Source organism: Mytilus trossulus, chromosome 14, assembly GCF_036588685.1.
Source record: "Mytilus trossulus isolate FHL-02 chromosome 14, PNRI_Mtr1.1.1.hap1, whole genome shotgun sequence".
Classification (NCBI taxonomy): domain Eukaryota; kingdom Metazoa; phylum Mollusca; class Bivalvia; order Mytilida; family Mytilidae; genus Mytilus; species Mytilus trossulus.
This window is the reverse complement of record NC_086386.1, coordinates 31,253,035-31,272,546: the sequence shown is the minus strand read 5'-3', so window position 1 is coordinate 31,272,546 and position 19,512 is coordinate 31,253,035. Positions and strand designations below refer to the sequence as shown.

The window sequence follows — 19,512 nt, the reverse complement described above, 5'->3', positions numbered from 1 at the left end:
AGTAAATTTTAAATTTGCAGGTCAATATTTTGTAGAATTCCTTATATAGGAACTTATATATTATTTCAAATCTATCATTAAGATATACAACCCTTCAAATGAAAATAAATTGTGAAATTGAACAGATTCTAGATGCTTGCATGTCCGTAGCCAGGAATTTCCAAAGGGGGGTGTCAATATTTGACCTCAAAAACTCGACTTTAACAGTCACAATTCAAACAGAACGTTGACTTTAACAGTCATTATTTGTATTCAAGGGGGGGTTCTTCCGAACCCCCTGGCTACGGGTATGGCTTGTGTCAATAAAAGACCACCAAAAAATAAATAAGGAGTTCTTGAAACATTAGATCTGGCACGCTATTTAAATATATATATGGGCAGGAATTCGCTAATGCTCCTTTAGTGTGACATTGTAAGAAAAAAATAAAAATCATTATAAGCTTCTAAATTTTTTACAAATTATTGCTACAAATGGTGTCCTTCTATTTGTAACCAAAAAAATCATTTTTAAACTTGCGTCAGTTTGGAACCAAAGCAAATAATGAATTTGGAGCATGTAACATGGACACTTTTTCCAAATTGAGATTAATGATTCCTTAACTTATTCAACATTCAATATCATATATATTGATCACAAAACATTGTCTATCATCAAAACTCTAAAATGTATATTTTCATTTCTTTCAGAAATTTTGTGAAAACAAGTTTCTTCTACTTTTCTGTCAATGTTACATGCAATGTTTAAGAGAAAAAATACAGTAAGAATCATTTTCTTTCTGAACATGTAAAGGCTCTTTTTCATTGTGTTACCCTCACATTAAAAAATTGTATTAATATTTTTGCAATTATCTCATTTCTGTCATAAAATAGTGACTTAAATGTTGCATGTAACGTTGACACAAAAAATATGAATAATGAACCATGCCAGAATTGACCTTAAAAGATATAAAAAGCCTCCAAACAACCATCTGAATGTAAATTAAACAATAATACTGCCACATTTCTCATATATGATATTATTTAAATAGTGGTTAATACCAAAACCATTCACCTAAATTTCAGACAGCAGACATATTTTTTAACTATACCAGAAGTTATGCTTGTTCATGGTGGTACACTATGGAAGGCTAAATTAAAAGATATTCAAATGTCAAAATAACCAGAAAAATAAAATTTAGACCAAAGATAGATCAATTGATGAAGGAGTCATCCAAAATTTCCACAACATGAAACATTTTTATATCAGTAAGTAAGCAACCGGTTTTTTATGCACAGGGATGAGATTGATAAGAAGACAACCACACAACCATCAGCATCCACAAGTTTCTCACTCAATAACTAATACTGACAAAGTAAGGGTACAAAATGATTACATGTATCCCTCATTCATGTGACACAGTTACACTTAAAACTAATAGTATGAAAAACCAAGACAAAACATGGACAAATCTACAAGAGGTTGATACAGCTGCATTTATTGAGAATCTTATTTTCAATTGTTTACATAACTTCTATAAAGAACAATTTGGGTTTCATCTTTGAGGTTGTTGTCTGATAGACATATTACCCCATATCTCGTTTTATTTCTGCTGGTTAATCTTACATTTATGATAACTTTTTAAGGTTTAAACAATAATTTTATTTCAAACATTCAAAACAAGTTTCTTGTTTCTTGTTTTCTGTCTCCAACATCTTCAACTATCCATCTGAAAAAAGAAAAAAACAAAACTACAATTAATCTACCCTCAAACAGAACCAAAATCCATGCATAGATTATAAAATTTACAATAATATAGAAACTCTCAAATATCTTGTTTCGATTTTTCAATGCCATTTCATCTTGAAAACTTGTTACCTAAACTACAGGAAGCCACAATTTAAAGGGTCCCATAATGACCAGTGTAAAACAATTCAGAAGAGAAAACCAACACCCACTAGACCATAGTCCTGTTTTCAACTTTATTTGGCCTTCTTTTACTTTTTTGTTTCATTGGCATCACTGAAGAGTCTTTTGTAAACGAAAAGCGTTTCTGGCCTACAAAATTTCAATTCTGGTATCCATGATGAGTTTATAATTATTATTTTGAAATCAGAAGGAGCCTGAACCTCTTATAATGCAAAAGATATTCTGGAATGTCAATTATTGGCATAACAATTTAAAAAAAATGCTACAAATTGAATTCCTCATGATTTCTATAATGAGCATCAGTAAATACACATGATACATGTGTTGACTGATGATTGAAAAGGGATAAATAAACAAGATTTTGAAATAACTATCTTCTACACTGCTGTAGAATAGTTAAATTGGAGATCACTAGTATGTCTGCATGCACAGTCACCATCATCTGGTTTTCTGACACAGAAAAACACTACTATCTGACTGGCTGAAAGAACCGTCACCACCTGACTCACTAATAGGGACCTTATCAGACTGGCTTACACAGACATCATAATCTGCCAGGCTGATAGGGTTATCACCATCTGACAGGCTGAAAGGGATATCACCATCTGACTGGCTGACAGGGACATCACCATCTGACTGGCTGACAGGGACATCACCATCTGATTGGCTGACAGGAACATCACCATATGACTGACTGGCAGGAACATCACCAACTGACTGACTAATATGAACATCACCATCTGCCAGGTTGACTAGGACATCACCATCTGTTGGCTGACAGGGATATTACCCTCTGACTGGCTTACAAGAACATCACAGACTGACTGACTGACAGGAACATCACCAACTAACTGATTGACTGATATGTACATCACCATCTTCCAGGCTGACAGGGACATCACCATCTGTCTGGCTGCCAGGGACATCACCATCTGACTGGTTGTCAGGGACAGTATCTTTTTGCAGCATCTTCCTGAGAGTTTTCTTCATCACATTTATTGCTGATCATCTTTTTCTTTCTTTGGTTTATATTGCCTGTAGATTTTTTTTATTAAAAAAAGCATGTAAATTTTCAAGACCGACACCAATTTTGTTGTCAATGAAGAAAATACACTTCTATAAAGAATATTTATATTTAGAAATAAAGATGAAGTTTGATGGTGGTAAAACAAGTTAAATTATCAATAATCTCTTTATAGAGCAAAGGAGTTAGTAAATGTTATCAGTTCTGTTCATGCGTGTAACATTGACAGAAAAGTAAAAGGTTGTATGTCAATGTTACATACATGAAGACCAGAAGATATAAGAGGTGTGCTTAAGGCCTAAATTAAAATATTGTTTGTTTGCCCTTTTCCGACCCTATGTTTTGAAACAGGGTAGGTAGGTAGGTAAAATATTTTATTTTTCTTTCCCCAAAAATATCTTAGCTCGGTACATTTTTTGTCATGGGTAGGCAGGTAGGTATAATATTTTATTTTATAGAAACAAAATCTGCCTGATGTAATTTTTGTTTGTACAAATGTATTTCTTTTGTTTAAGTACATGCTTTTGCTAAAAAGTTTCTGGGACTATAAGTATAATAGTCCCAGAAAGTTTTGAATTTTTTTTTTCCTGTAGAATGTGAAGTTAATTCATATGCACTACTATTTTGTTTTCAAATATCAAAATATAGGGCTGTGCGGCATATTTTCAACGTTTATATGCCTGGAGCTTTAAAGAGATTTAAATTCTACTTCCGTCGTATGCTTACCTTGACCTAAAGGTTTTCTGTAAGAGATAACTTTATCCTGGTAAAATATGTCCGGGCAGACATACATTACTAGCATGACTAGTAGAAAAAGTCCCTAGAGAGTTTAAATTTTTGTGTGTGCCTGTGTTTCCAATAAAAATGCTACAAGACTTGAAACTCAATTGTCACGTATTTTACGTTGCATTTATAAATGATCTGTATGGAAAAACTTGGCGATTTTACTGCCAAATATTGTCCACTTTACAGACCTTTGGTTCATGTCAGATATAAATAATATGCTGGTCGCAGGCTTAACTGGACCCCTGTTGTGTTCACTTATCGCTACACTGACTTCGGTGCGAGGGTCTCACTAATTAGTGACAAGAAGCATCAAGAAGCGACAAGAAAAATAAATTAAGCGACAAGAAGCGAAAAGAAGACTATTTAGCGATAAGAAAACTTTAGAAATTATTATTAAAAAAAAAGCATTGAACTTTTTATTTTTTTAGATATAAATTTTTTGCTAAGCTATAGATGGAAAGGCTAACCAGTTTAGTCGAAGGCATCGTTAACATAATCATCCTGATCTACATATCACCAAAGGCCATCCCAACATAGCGGGATACATATATTTTGTGCACACGTTGACAATTTTGTATTGGACGAACATTTTGAATGAACCCTGCTCTTCAAGTAAAAAGACATAGAGTAACGTTCGTCATATCATGATTTCAGCTTTCAACATCGAGTTAAAACTCTAAATGCAAGTGTTAATATCAAACGCTCAAGTGATACCAAACGGACTTGACCTTATACAGGAAAGATAAAACCCTAAGATTCTGGTAAAAAGGATTTGAGCGGGAAATACAAATATAAGATTTTTGGTAGGAATGACAAAATAAATTAAAATAAAATCTTACTTGTAAATACAAATAAAATATTTTTTAGCGGAACGAATTTATAGGGTCGGTCGGTAAAGGGCAAACAAACAATATTTTAATTTAAGCCCAATAGTCAACTTTGGAGAAATAATATAATTGCTGCCCAGTAATATGGTAATATCTAATTAATCATTTAGGTTATAAAATGTTATATAAATGTCTGACTTTAAGGAAGTAATACCTTTGCATGTAACATAAAATAATCTTGACACAAAATATTGTTGTCAATGTTACTAACTAGTGTTAAAAGACAAATTAAACAGGAAAACATGAAAACGCTTTAATTTTGTAAAATAAAAATAAGATAATAGCTCCATATGGCAGTAAGTTTTGTTTACGCATGTAACACTGGCCTGAACATGTAAAAGTCTAAATAATAGACTCTGTCAATGTTACATACACAATTTCTTAATGAAAAAAAAGTTTAATTTGGGTTTACTTTATACATTATTTTTTAAAATAAGTATCATAATAATAACTTTGAATTAGATAAACTGTTGATTATAACACAGTAAAATCTTCTCATGTAACACAAAAAAGACCTGATACAAAAATCGTAGTCCATGTTACTCATAAAGTTATCATAGGAGCATCAAAGAAATTGTGTGATGACAATATTTCAGATGTTAGTCATTTATAAACTCAGATAAACTCATTTTAGAGCTCATAACAGAGGTTTGGAAATCAATGCTTTTAAAACATTATAATTCTGGGTTATGTATGTAACATTGACAGGAACACCAACAAATGATGGAAAAATTGCTGGTCAATCAGGAAAAAAATAAACACAAATAATTAAAACTCATTTATTTCTTTAATATCATTTTAATGAAGCAAATTTAAATTTCAACAAGATTTTATTGATTGAATAATTGTATGCACATTTATTAGGTTGTAGCATGTAACCTGGACGCAGAAGATGTGTCAATGTTACATACCTTTAAACAATAAGAATTACAAGTAAATATTGTAAAGTCTAGAAATCAAGAAAGATCAACAACTTCTCTGTTTAGAATTCAGCATAAATTTACATTTGATTTAATATTATGCACTGGCCAATTATGCTTTAAGTGTAATAAAGTAATATTGTTTTTATTCTGGTGTCAATGTTACATTTTATGTTTTCAAATTAAGTGGCCAGTTATCTTTATAATGCTGAGAATGAATACAAGTACTAGTTAATCAAATTGGCAATTAATCTGTGGTATTTCATGTAATAAATTAGATTGATAAGGCAAACCGTACAAAAAAAAGCTTTTGCATGTATCATAGACACCTTTCCTTGGTAAATATTTTCGTGTCAATGTTATGTACAGAAATCTCTCCAGCAATAAAATGGATATCGTAAGGGTCAAACCTGTTTAAATACAAGATAAACTTATATTTTTTGACAAAATTGCAAAGCAAGTCACACATCATTATCAAAGAACCTAATTTACACAGAAAGTGCATGTAACACTTCATTGTGAGGACAAATTAACCTGGTCCCACTCTCTTATCATCTGCTTGATCACTGGTAGATGCCAAGTGTGAAAGATGGCAAAGCCACATTTTAATGTAATTGTCAGAAGGTTGAAATGTGAAAAAATAATTATGGTAATGCTTACTATAAAAAGTATGCAACTGTTATAAAAAGATGAGTATTATTGGGTAGTATTGACACGAAAATGAAATAAATTTTCTTACCTTCTATATTTTTCAAACTTCAGTTGATTGATAAAAATCATGAAATCCAAATTGTACCCATTGTTGACAGCTTTCAAAATTTGCCATGCTGGACCAATAACTTGTTTCCAAAGCTAATCAGCTAATTAAAAGGTGCATGTAACATTTGTTGACCCGAAAAGTTACATGCACTTGTCCATTTTCAAACGTATTTTATTTGCAGCAATAATCGGATTCTGTACAAAATGGGGTTTCTAAATGATAGACCGATCATTTTGCAGTTGATTTTCAACTATTATAGTAGAACAATTCTTCAGGCATATTCTAAATATGGCTAGGGGTTTTGCCACTGCAGAAATGTCACACTTTTTGTCTACAGTTTTCAACTGCCAGCACTTAACAAGTGCTGATTTTTTGTTGATTTTTTCAATTGGATCCATTTTTTTTGCATTTGGCAATAAAGACTAACCCACTTTGATATTTAAACAATGTTTATTCTCCAAATTTGCATGATTTTTTTATTTTTTAATTGGATAAACACTATTGACCCTAAAATTTCACTAGCGAATTCCTGCCCATATAACTAACAACCTATTATTTGAACTTATTATTTTTAGTTATGGAATTTGCATAATTTCTTGTGTTAGAAATTTTTGTTAAATTCCATGTTTATTTGGTAGCATAATGTTTTGAGCAGTGCATAAAACTTTCCACACAAGGTATTTTGTATAGATAGTGTTGTGCGCTGCACAATACATTCTATTGAAAATATACGATCTTAATTGTAGTAGAAAGTGTTGTGCACAGCAGGGAACATTAAAACACAGAATAAACATGGAATTCATTTAAAATTTCAAGCACAAGAAATTATGCAAATTCCATAATTAATGATAATTCCAAGTTCAAATAATAGCTTGTTAACTGTCTTGCTTGCAAATTTGGGCCTTTTAATAACAAACACTATTATGTACAGATAAAAAACTCCTTCAGGAATAATGACTTTTCAATATAGGTTAAGGGTCAACACCTGATGATACAATGAAACAAGACAAAATTAACAATACTATTTTATGTTTCTGGTTTTGAAATTTATTTACATTGGGTTCCATTAAAATAATTCAGTTACATTATTTTTAAACATTATTATTATAAGGATAAAATTATTCATTATTTCTGTAATTATAACTACATATAATCAAGATAGATAATCACGATATAATAATCAAGATATATAATCATGTCATTATCATGTACCTATACCCATATATGATGCTAATAAAATGTATTTTACCTTAAAGCATGTTTTTTATTCCATGAAGATATGATGATATGGTATTGTTAGCTGTGATGACTCGAGTTAAACATTGTAAGCCTTATATAGCATTTTATGATCAATACAACTGACAAACTTAAATGGATTTCTCCGTATTTATCTCCATGTGTTTACAAAAGTTAGTTTTTATAATGTTGTATTATTTTCAAAAAATGTTGTGGCAGTTATTAGCCACATGAGTATAGCACTGTTTTTGTGTCGGGAAGAATGAACAAGATGGCTGTATTATTAATAATTGAAATGTATTGTTAAATCATTTTAATCGGTGGATCAGAGGAACCGTGAATTTAAAAAAGGTTGTAAAAGCTGTTATGCAATATTGTATGAAGTTTTTAAGATAGAATTCACTGCTGTTGATATGTAGAAGAGAATGTTTTGGAATATTTATAGTCCTTAATGCTATTTAGTTTTATTGAACTTGAGTTGGCTGTTTTATTTCTTTGCTTTAAGCAATATTATTTATACATGGCCAGTAGAATTAAAATAGGCTGCCATTTTATCACTTCTATGAGGGGGGATAGGACCTTTATCAGGACTCCGGAATCGAGTGTTTTTAAGCTTGGGATTTTGGGATTGATCCTTTCAGGATCCAGGAATTCTTTCTTTGAATTTCGGGACCTTGGGATTATGTTGTTTTTAAGCCCAGGATTTCGGGATTTTGTGTTTATAAGCTTGGGACTTCAGGATCAGGACCCCTCCTACCCTCCCTCTTCTATCATATCAGTTGTGATCATAGAACCCCCAAATGGTTTATTTATAGTTATGGAGTCTCAAAACTAAAATTTCTAAAAAGTGTAGAACCAGTAATTATACTGGTGTGTTTGCTACAAATAACTTAAGCATGTGACATTAGGTGTATGAACAATATTTTGTCAGTAGATAGGAGTCAAAAATTATTTAAGACGGGGACTAATTAACATGACATCCATTAGACAGTAATACAGTATTCGTAAAAACAGCAATGGTGGTCATGTTTGGGAAGGTTGATTGAGTTTTTACTGTAGTCTCCATGGCACAACCGCAATAACAAAGGTACCTCCTAAACTAAATTAAAAAGTAATCATACCACATCTTTTTTTATATATTGAATATCTTGCTCAAGGAAAAATCCTGTTCAAAACATGAGGTGTATATATTCTTATACACCTTCTATTCTTGTATATGGTTGAAAGATTGCATGCTGAGTATTAAATGGACATCAATCAATCTATCCTCACGATTGCTCTAAGACATACCTATCTTATATCAAAAGTTAAGGATTCTGAAAGTTATTGAAGATCTAAGAGAACCACATTCTAATTAATATAATGAAGTGAATTAATGTATACCTATATTCAATAGAAATGGTTTAATGTTTAAGATATGAAATCTAACTACTAATGGCTCCTTATGATTATAATACTTTGAACTGTCTTTGACATTTGAAGATGATTCTTAATGCTTTTGTATTCTAAAACAGCTTGAAAACATTGTTTGTATGAAGAAAGTTGATAATAAAAATCACCAGGGACATTGTTTCAAGCTGATAGCTATATTATTGTGGCAGAATCCATATATTATTTAACATTCAATACAAAAAGCTGATTATTTAGCATCATATTGCTTAATTACAAATTTACTTCTGTGTGGGAAATCAGACTGCCTTAATATTCAATTGTTCCAATGATGTAGTTATTTGCTGAAGGTCAGCGAACAAGTATAATTATAATCAAATTGTTATAAAGCCCCTGGTGGGTGCTTTTTCTTTATTTAGATATCCCCATGGCAAAAGAGGAGGAGGGTATAATGGATGGTTGACCTCCTTCTATATCCATACATCAGACACACACATATAACTATTGAAATTAAACCAGAATTATAAATCATGGCTGCATACGTTTAATTGTGACTTGGATGTACTTCGTTGTCTCATTGGCACTCATACCACATATTTTTTTATTTAATGTTCATTCAGAAATTATGGCTATGTTTTTATTATTGCGAAAAATGAGACAGGGTTATAAATGGTAATAATTTAAGCTCATTTTGAAAAACTTTATATGAATTTAAACAGGATTTATCTCAATATTGCAAAAATTTATATTGCATTTTAGTTTGAAATGACAATATCACAATTTTAAAGGCTCACAATAATTTCGGAACTTACAGTACACTGTGGAGACATATGTATCCCCCTCTACAAAGTTTGTTGGTAGATATAAGAAGATGTGGTAATAGTGCCAATGATCGAGACAACTCTCCATTTAAGTCACAATTTGTAACAGTAAACCATTATAGGTCAAAGTACAGTCTTCACACCGAATGTATAGGTCAACATTAAAATGTAAAAATAAAAACTAACTTTTAAGTTCTTTTCCTTCATTTAAACCAACTTTAAAGAACTACAATTATTCATACTATGTGTTTTAACTTTGCAGCACATAGGACATTTTTTCTCAGTATTGAGTATTTTAAGAATAGAAATCTTCATTGGCATGCCTAGGACATTACTGCAAAAATATATCCAATAAAAAAGATATTTTTTAAAAGAGCTATTAAAAAGTGGAAGTAGGGGGATTTTATCTGTTAACTCTGTTCTAGTTTGATATGAGTAAACTTAGCTATACTTTTACAGCTGATTTTAATGAGTATGTAGTTGAATTAATATCTCTACCGGTAGTTAACTTGCTTTCTAGCTGAACCATGAAGTCATTATAAGGTTAGGTAAACTACCCTTCTTTAAAAGTAGACTAGTCTGACAGATAACCAATCTATCTGTCTTTAGAACTATGCTAATGTGTAAGGAGGGTATTATCCCTTTCCTAACAATGACTTCAAAGTTCAACTAGCAAGCAAGCGAACTAAAGATATTACCTTTAGCTACCTACTCATTGAAATCTGCTGTAATATTGACAGTGTTTTCAGGTCTTTCATTCATACACTTCTACATGAGGTTTGTCTTTTATACATGATTTCTGTTAATACAATTATTTTTTTCAATTTTTCGATGCAAGTTTTTGTTTTGAGAATCTTTACCTTGTCTATTTATAGTATAAAACGTGTTTTTTGTAAGATTTACATTGATTTACTATTTTTTCTCTAACTCTTTGTAATAATTACTTCTAGGATTTTTGATAAAATCTTTTTACAGCAGCTGCTCACCCCAGTTTATTGATATTATAGTTGATTAGATATGAAATTTGAGCTAGTATATGTAACAGGTATGGTTTTAGAATTTCTTATGACCTTGTGGGGCTTGTGATCTGGATATTAGAACTGTCAAAGGAATATTTTTCATAATACATGTATCAGAACTTCTTTTATACTGTTAAAATATAAATTACTGGTTTGAATACAATCAACACTGTACGAATCATTAGTTTCAAGGTCTAATTTCCCCTTAAATGTGAACATTTATATCAATGTTAAGGTACTGCTAACGATGTTTTCCATCATCTTGGATTTTGAAATGGGTCTGCAGAGATCTTTATTGAAAGGCACATATTTCCAGATTAAGTATAATCATGTGTGAGATGTTTTATGTTTTTACAAAAACACTATGTGTTTTATGATATTTTACGGTTGTATTTTACAAAAATAACTTATCAACATAAGGATAGATAACTCAGATGTAAGGGGACTTAATTACACATTAACATATTAAACATGAAACCACACTGAAATCCCTGAAGATTCATAGTAATTATAGCATTAATGCATTTTCTCCTTAAGGTCCGATAGAGAAAAATATTGAAGAATAGAAAATAATTTGAGAGTTGTGAGATTGTGTTTAAATGTGGAAAAACTGAGTGAGTGATTATATATAATTTAAGTTTGATACAATTTGGTGTATGAAGAAAAAGACCAAAAGACAGAGAAACTTAATAATAATTAAAGTCACATTTTTTCAAGACATTATTTTTGATTCAAATCTTTTGAGACATTATTGTGTGGGATGTTTAACAGTGATTGTGGAAATTAAATTAAGATCATACTAAGCAACAGCTTGTACATAGCTTTGTAAACATTTCTCTTGTTTTACTGATCATAGCAGTTTCTTTTAGATGTGAAACACATTTGTTAATGATGACAGAACTTAATTATTAGATTTTTTAGTCTATTATCAATTATTAGGAGGTTACATAACTGCATTATAGATATATTTGTTTCTGTTTAAGTTGTTTGCCTGAGAGCCTTTGATGACAGCTTAATAATAATTATGTTTCATCTTCAGTCTTTTTGGTATATTGTTTATTTTGGTTGTTTTTTTTTTCTTTTCTTTTAGCTACTTTGAGTAGGAACAGTTGAGAATTGATTTTTTTGTTTGGTTTTGGTGTATGTCTTTAGTATTCATTACATGTACCAATATCAATAACTTAATTATAAATTCTTCAGTTCTTCATTTAATGATAGTTTCTGCATTTTTTCATTCAAAGCTCATTATGGAGCACAATGCTTTCATTTCATGAGGAGACCCTTTCAACATATTTATGTTAGCTTGTTGTAAGGCTTGAAATAGCTCTGACTCATCTTGTCTAGCAGACTGGAAGCTGACTCACTTTCTCACTTATTCTTCAGATCTCAGCAGCTTTTTACAAAAATTCTAAATACTTTATTTTATAATAGTTTTTCTTGCTTAAAGTCTTATGAAAAGAGTGGCTGGTGAAAAATAATGTTTATCCAATTCTTGAACCAATGCATGTATATATCATAAACTTTAAGTCCAATTGATATAATCAGTGCACAATTTTATCATTTATTGTGCAAACATACATGTATCGTTTAATCGTTATTTTTTTTCTCTCTGTCTGTTATGATGTGAAAATATGGCACTACTTAATTGTCGTGTTTTGAAATCGTAGTTTACAGATTGTCACCTTATAGTAAACAATCAACAAAGAAGCATGGATATTGAGCATGTGTATAACATGTACAATTTGGTAATAGTTTATTTCAATGACAGATCCATGCATATTGTGATCACCAGATTTTTACAAGAGGGTCAAGCTAAGGTCACCTGCGTTCCTAAAATATGTTGGCAAATTGCTTCCTGGAAGCAATTAAAAAACGTTAACTTTTTTCTAAATGTGGACAAATTAAAGAATTAATTATCTTCAGACAATACTATCCATTTAGTTATGAAAAACATATGCATCATTTTTTTATACGACCGCAAAATTGAAAAAATTTTCGTCGTATATTGCTATCATACTGGCGTCGTCGTCGTCGTCGTTGTCCGAATACTTTTAGTTTTCGCACTCTAACTTTAGTAAAAGTGAATAGAAATCTATGAAATTTTAACACAAGGTTTATGACCACAAAAGGAAGGTTGGTATTGATTTTGGTAGTTTTGGTCCCAACATTTTAGGAATTAGGGGCCAAAAAGGGCCCAAATAAGCATTTTCTTGGTTTTCGCACTATAACTTTAGTTTAAGCTAATAGAAATCTATGAAATTTTGACACAAGGTTTATGACCACAAAAGAAAGGTTGGGATTGATTTTGGGAGTTTTGATTTCAACAGTTTAGGAATTAGGGGCCAAAAAAGGGCCCAAATAAGCATTTTTCTTGTTTTTTGCACCATAACGTTAGTATAAGTAAATAGAAATCTATGAAATTTAAACACAAGGTGTATGACCATAAAAGGAAGGTTGGTATTGATTTTGGGAGATTTGGTCCCAACAGTTTAGAAATAAGGGGCCCAAAGGGTCCAAAATTAAACTTTGTTTGATTTCATCAAAATTGAATAATTGGGGTTCTTTGATATGCTGAATCTAACTGTGTATGTAAATTCTTAACTTTTGGTCCCGTTTTCAAATTGGTTTACATTTAGGTCCAAAGGGTCCAAAATTAAACTTACTAGTTTTATTTTGACAAAAAATGAATCGGTTGGGTTCTTTGATATGCTGAATCTAAAAATGTACTTAGATTCTTGATTATTGGCCCCGTTTTCAAGTTGGTCCAAATCGGGGTCCAAAATTAAACTTTGTTTGATTTCATCAAAAATTGAATATATGGGGTTCTTTGATATGCCAAATCTAATTGTGTATGTAGATTCTTCATTTTTGGTCCTGTTTTCAAATTGGTCTACATTAAAGTCCAAAGGGTCCAAAATTAAACTTAGTTTGATTTTAACAAAAATTGAAATCTTGGGGTTCTTTGATATGCTGAATCCAAACATGTTCTTAGATTTTTGATTATGGGCCCAGTTTTCAAGTTGGTCCAAATCAGGATCTTAAATTATTATATTAAGTATTGTGCAATAGCAAGTCTTTTCAATTGCACAGTATTGCGCAATGGCAAGAAATATCTAATTGCACAATATTGTGAAATAGCAATTTTTTTTTTAATTAGAGTTATCTTTCTTTGTCCAGAATAGTTTGCAAGAAATATCTAATTTCACAATATTGTGCAATAGCAAGAATTTTTTTCATGGGAGTTATCTTTCTTTGTCCAGAATCAACAAGAAATATCTAATTTCACAATATTGTGCAATAGCAAGAATATTTTTTAATTGGAGTTATCTTTCTTTGTCCAGAATCAACTCAAATCTTTGTTATATACAATATACAATGTATATTCACTTTTTACTACCAACTGATAAATTAAAATTATCTTTACCATTCAGTGATAACAAGCAGTTTTTTTTACATCTTAATATATTATGATGTATTTAAATGAGTAGTTATTGTTGCAAACTCCATTAGAAATTTTAATTTAGATTAGTTTTGGAATAAGGGAAAGGGGGATGTGATTAAAAAAATTGGGTTCAATTTTTCTCATTTGAAATTTCATAAATAAAAAGAAAATTTCTTCAAACATTTTTTTGAGAGGATTAATATTCAACAGCATAGTGAATTGCTCTAAGAGAAAACAAAAATTTTAAGTTCATTAGAACACATTCATTCTGTGTCAGAAACCTATGCTGTGTCAACTATTTAATCACAATCCAAATTTAGAGCTGAATCCAGCTTGAATGTTGTGTCCATACTTGCCCCAACCGTTCAGGGTTCAACCTCTGCGGTCGTATAAAGCTACGCCCTGCGGAGCATCTGGTTTAATTTGAGGTTTCATATGACTTTAATATGAATGAATTATTTGCCACCAAATAAGCATAAGCTGATTTCTAGTAAGGGACATCTACAAGGATAAGTAGCAGATCAAGCTAACGCTGGGTTCCTCTCCCCTGAATTGTACAGATTTTAGGCTTTGGACTTTGAAAATGTCGCGTTTTTTTTTATTTCTGAGCTCTATTTTTCCAAGATCAATTAAGGTCATCACTAGTTAATAAAATTTCACTTTTTAAATGTCAAAAACTGAATATTTAGATATGGAATTCTCTTCATTTAGTCTCACTAGAACTTCCAGTGACCCCTTTCCATACTTTTCAAATTTTGGTCAATTAGTAGACCAAAATTATAATAAAAAAAGTAGCAGATTCAGGCTTTCCTGCATTTTATGGACATTTTATAGCAATTTACTCCCAATGCTAACTTATCTTTAAAAATTTGTTAACAGCTTATTCAGTGGTTCTGTCTGCCTCTATGCCTGAGAGTTAAACTAGAACAAGATTAACTGTAGTAATCGAATTTCCTTTTAAACCAATTAATCAAGGAGATTAAAAGGTTTTAAAAGTTCCATTATGGTTAATATATCGATAGTATGTTCATAATAACTTATTTTTTTTTAATTTTAAATATTAATCTGATTTTTCAAAAATGTTATATTTCACCATGGCGATAACAACTGCATGTTATATCTTTCTCATAGGGTTTGAAAGAAAATCAATACTCTGTGCTGGCATATGAATCTTATATTCTGTAAGATGCAGAGAGTCATGCTGTTAAGGATGCAGTTTTTAGTTTCCACAATAAGATGCAGATTAAGCTTAATTTAAATAAGGACAATCATCTCAGCATTTTTGTTTCAAGAAACATTGACATGGGGTATAAATTGGGATATTTTAAGACACCACTTAAATTCATTGCCTAATTATCAAACCGATATTATCAGAGTCTTTATAAAATATTGTTAATTATTGGGAATGGTTCATACATTGATTGATTCATGCAGATTTATGATACAGTTAAGTTGAAGGCAAAATATGTTTACTTTGATGACTTTCAAAACATTTTTTTCTTCAGGGGATTGCACATTGAGAGGAGATTTTTATTAGAGGGGGAGTTGCTGATTTTGAAGATCAAGTTTGATTTATATTTGAGAGATCAATGTAGCAATTTTCCTATATTTTGTGTTTTTTAGCATCATAGAATCTTATATATTCAACAAATAGCTTATACACAATGTTTTGTTTTAGTAATGTTCAAAATGGAACTAATTATTCAAAAACCCTAACCTAAACACTCACCACCCTATTTACTTTATATCTGGCTACTTTTGCAATGATTCACAACTGAAACTCATACAGACTGTGGATTCATTATTTTATGTTGGATACCAATTTTCTGGGATTTCATGGATACCCGGGGACCACAAATTCAAATGTCTAACGAATGGCAAATTATCTATAGGATATTTTAAGCAGGACGTTGCAAAACCACGAAATCAAATACCAACGAAAATGCTGGTTTTCCTCAATCCACGAAAATTGATACCCACAAAAATAAATGAATCCACAATATACAATTTATATAATTCTGCCACTAATGTCAGCTATTATTAGTCATGGAGTATAACACCTTCAGATTTTGAAAACATTAATATTCAATTTGATAGTGAGAATACTGCTTGACCCCTTTTTGAAGATAAAAGATATCCAGACCGTGTATTATAATCCTTCAGTTGAAAAAGGCCAGACAAAAGATCATAGCCATAGAAATGACTACAATAAGACCAACAATAGCTCTCAAAACAGAACATAAAATTAAGCAAACACACAGTGTACAAAGGTTTGTGCTCAGAATATAAATTGCTATTATAATTAGCCTTTTATAACACTACAATAATCTAACAGAACCTCCAAGGAATATTTAAGTGTGACTGTCCATCTGACTTTGCAGCTTTGAAGATAGAATTTCAATAATTGCATCATTATATTCTCAAAGTATCTCACTGTCTGACACAATGTTCACAATAGAATAGAATCTACGTGGGATTAACAAGTTTCAAAATTCAAAATATTGGTAGGTGTTGACAAATTATTGTGTCAATGCTATTTTAGTTATACAATTATACAAGTCTATTTTGTAGAAAAAAATGTTTGACACAGTGTGGTAGAAATCTGGTTCCATCTTATTTTACAAAATTATTAAGTCAAATATGACGGTACATTTTGAAATGCTACAAGTAAAATTTTATTGGGAATCATAAAAAAAAAATGAGAATGGCAATGGGGAATGTGTCAAAGTGACAACAACCCGACCATAGATCAGACGTGACAGCCATAGGCCACCAATGGGTCTTCAAAGCATTTTTATTATGATTCGTCAGAGGTCTCAAATATTTACTCGGGTACTGTTAGGTTTTTTTGTGGACAAAATTTAACATTTTGCATGATATTTTACCAATTTCCAACATGAAGGTACCCCCATTATACGTACCTTTGTGTTTATCAGATAATGGGGTTTTAGTGGTGGCCCATTACATATATGCTCTGTCAATAAGAATTCAAAAAAACTCACCACAAATCCATAAAAATTAAAAGCTTCTAATGTCATTTACAAATACTGCTATATTGTATGTATAACACTCATCATCTCAAGTTGTTATAACTTAAGTGCTTCCTTTTGGTTATTATTCATAGATACATATTTGTTTAATTCGTAATTTCATCACTATGATTGAAAAGAATACTGGTTGAATATATCTTTATCATCTTTTATAATATATTCAGATTTTTTTTTTACAAAAACTTTGTCACTTGCATGTAAAAAGCAATATATCACTTGATATTTGACAACATTACCATCTCAAAAATCTGGAGCATTTCTGAGAACAAAAAAAAAAATCAATGGACTTCATTCAGAGACCAATTAATATTATCTGATCATTTATTCAAAGATTATGAAATTAAAGCAATTTTGAACTTTTTCTTCTGCTTTCTCTAGGGTAGTGGTAATTTTGTCTAAAAGGGCTTGTCTGTTTGTATAATGATGTTCTTCTGTATGTCCCGGTAAGTTGGTTTCTTTCCCCCTAACTTAAGCTTGCCTACAAAAATTATACACTGCTTATAACCACAAAACACAGATCATTTTGAATTTGATAGCTCAGGCGTCACTTTTACCTTTCTAGAGTTATTCCCCTCTACAAATCATTTCCATTTTCAAACAAAAACTTGCCTCTGCTGAATGTTTTGAATCTTATATATAAAGCTATAATACCACAAAACACTAGTCAAGTTTTAAATTTTGGTGGCATCAATTTTATTTTCTCGAGTTATGTCCCTTTACAAATTAAAAAAATAATTGATTTTTTGGTTTCTGTTTTCTTCAACTTAAGTTAGCCTCAACCAAACATTTTGAAACTTATGTATACACTATAATGCTTATTTATTCAACAAAATCAGATCAAGTATGAATTTAGGTAGTATATCACTTTTGCCATTCTTATCATCCGGTATTTCCCATTATAATGTTAAATGCAAGTGCCTCGATATCAGTGGGGGCACTCATTGGTGTCCTATAAACACAATCCCATTTAATTTTTGCTTAATTTTTGGGAGATGAGGATAGAGTCCCTTGAGTTTAACTCTTTAAGAGCAATGACTTTATTTGTTTCTTCTCTGCAAATACCATGATTTAACAAAGTATGTGCAACAGAAGACTGCTCAGTAGCAGGTCAACATGGTCAAGTCAGTCAAAAAAATGTGTCCAGTTGGTGAGCTCTATTGGATGTCTTTAACTCTTTATATATTGATATGCCATTAATTCTGTTATTTTAAGTTTCTACAGAATCTATTTAGTGCAATCATATTGATGGAACGAATTCCAGTTTAAAAAAATTGCAATCTGGAAACATTGTGATAAAGAATAATGCAAGCTGATAACCATGAATGTAATTAATTTCCAAAAAGATGAAAAGTCAGGTGTCAAGGGAAATTTTCCAGTCTTACTATAAAACATTTTTTTAGCTTGAATACAACAGATTTGTGTATGAAATGTACATCTGGCAGAAACCGATTGTTATGACATTACAATAAAATATAACTATTTTATAGCAGAAATGATTTCATTCTGTGCCATAATAAAAAGCTAATGTATTTATAATTGATTTTTAAATTGTTTGGTATAACTAATGATTTATAAAACATACATGTTGAGATAAAGAGCAGGAAACTCTTCATACAAAATTACCAACATTATTTTTATTTTAGAAATGATTTATTTTCCTGTTATTGAAAGTTTAATCTTTTTTAGGATAGTCCACTTCTCCCCTGATTGCATAGTAAATGTATTTACATTCAATTTAGACTCCTTATGAGTTCTGTATGGAAATATGTTTTTACAAAATGTTAAATTTTTCTATGACTCCTGACCTATTGATTTTAGGTGAAAATTCTGATCCCTATAGTGACCTTGACCTTAAGTGTAACAGTCATAGTGATGCTTCTAAAGTTTAAAAAAGTTATATTTATCTATCCATTTTTGGCAATAACAAATAACTATTTAGTACATGTTTATCTGGCCCTCTTATAGCAATAGACAGACAGTTCACCCGTCAATAACCTTATAAGGAAATCTGACATTGAATTTGACCCAAACTTAGCATTAATCAAATATTGTCAAATATTAATCAAATATTGTCAAATATTAATCAAACATTGTCATATTGTCAAATATTTTATTTAATGGTATTCAAGGGATTCTTATTTTATTTTATAATAAAATCTGATGATGCAGAACTTTTAGTAATAAACTATTTAAGTTGGTCTCCATTAATAATCATTTTTTGTTTTTATGCCCCACCTACGATAGTAGAGGGGCATTATGTTTTCCGGTCTGT

General features: G+C 30.7%; 2 protein-coding genes across 4 annotated transcripts in view; one reads left to right on the top strand and one right to left on the bottom strand.

Annotated features, from left to right (window-relative positions):
• Positions 1 to 19,512, top strand: part of LOC134697661 (arginine--tRNA ligase, cytoplasmic-like) — a 111,461-nt gene that overhangs the window by 60,995 nt on the left and 30,954 nt on the right. The window lies entirely within an intron of this gene.
• The window catches only part of LOC134695683 (uncharacterized), a 42,128-nt gene that overhangs the window by 20,161 nt on the left and 2,455 nt on the right, over positions 1 to 19,512 (bottom strand). Inside the window, exon 1 of one of the 3 annotated variants that reach the window (XM_063557031.1) lies at positions 17,112 to 17,248. The exons of 1 other annotated variant lie outside the window; for it this stretch is intronic. The gene's annotated coding sequence lies outside the window, so the exon portion shown is untranslated. Of the gene's footprint in view, positions 1 to 7,532; positions 7,638 to 17,111; positions 17,249 to 19,512 lie in introns of those variants that run through there. One more of the 3 variants, XM_063557029.1, reaches the window with a different exon arrangement.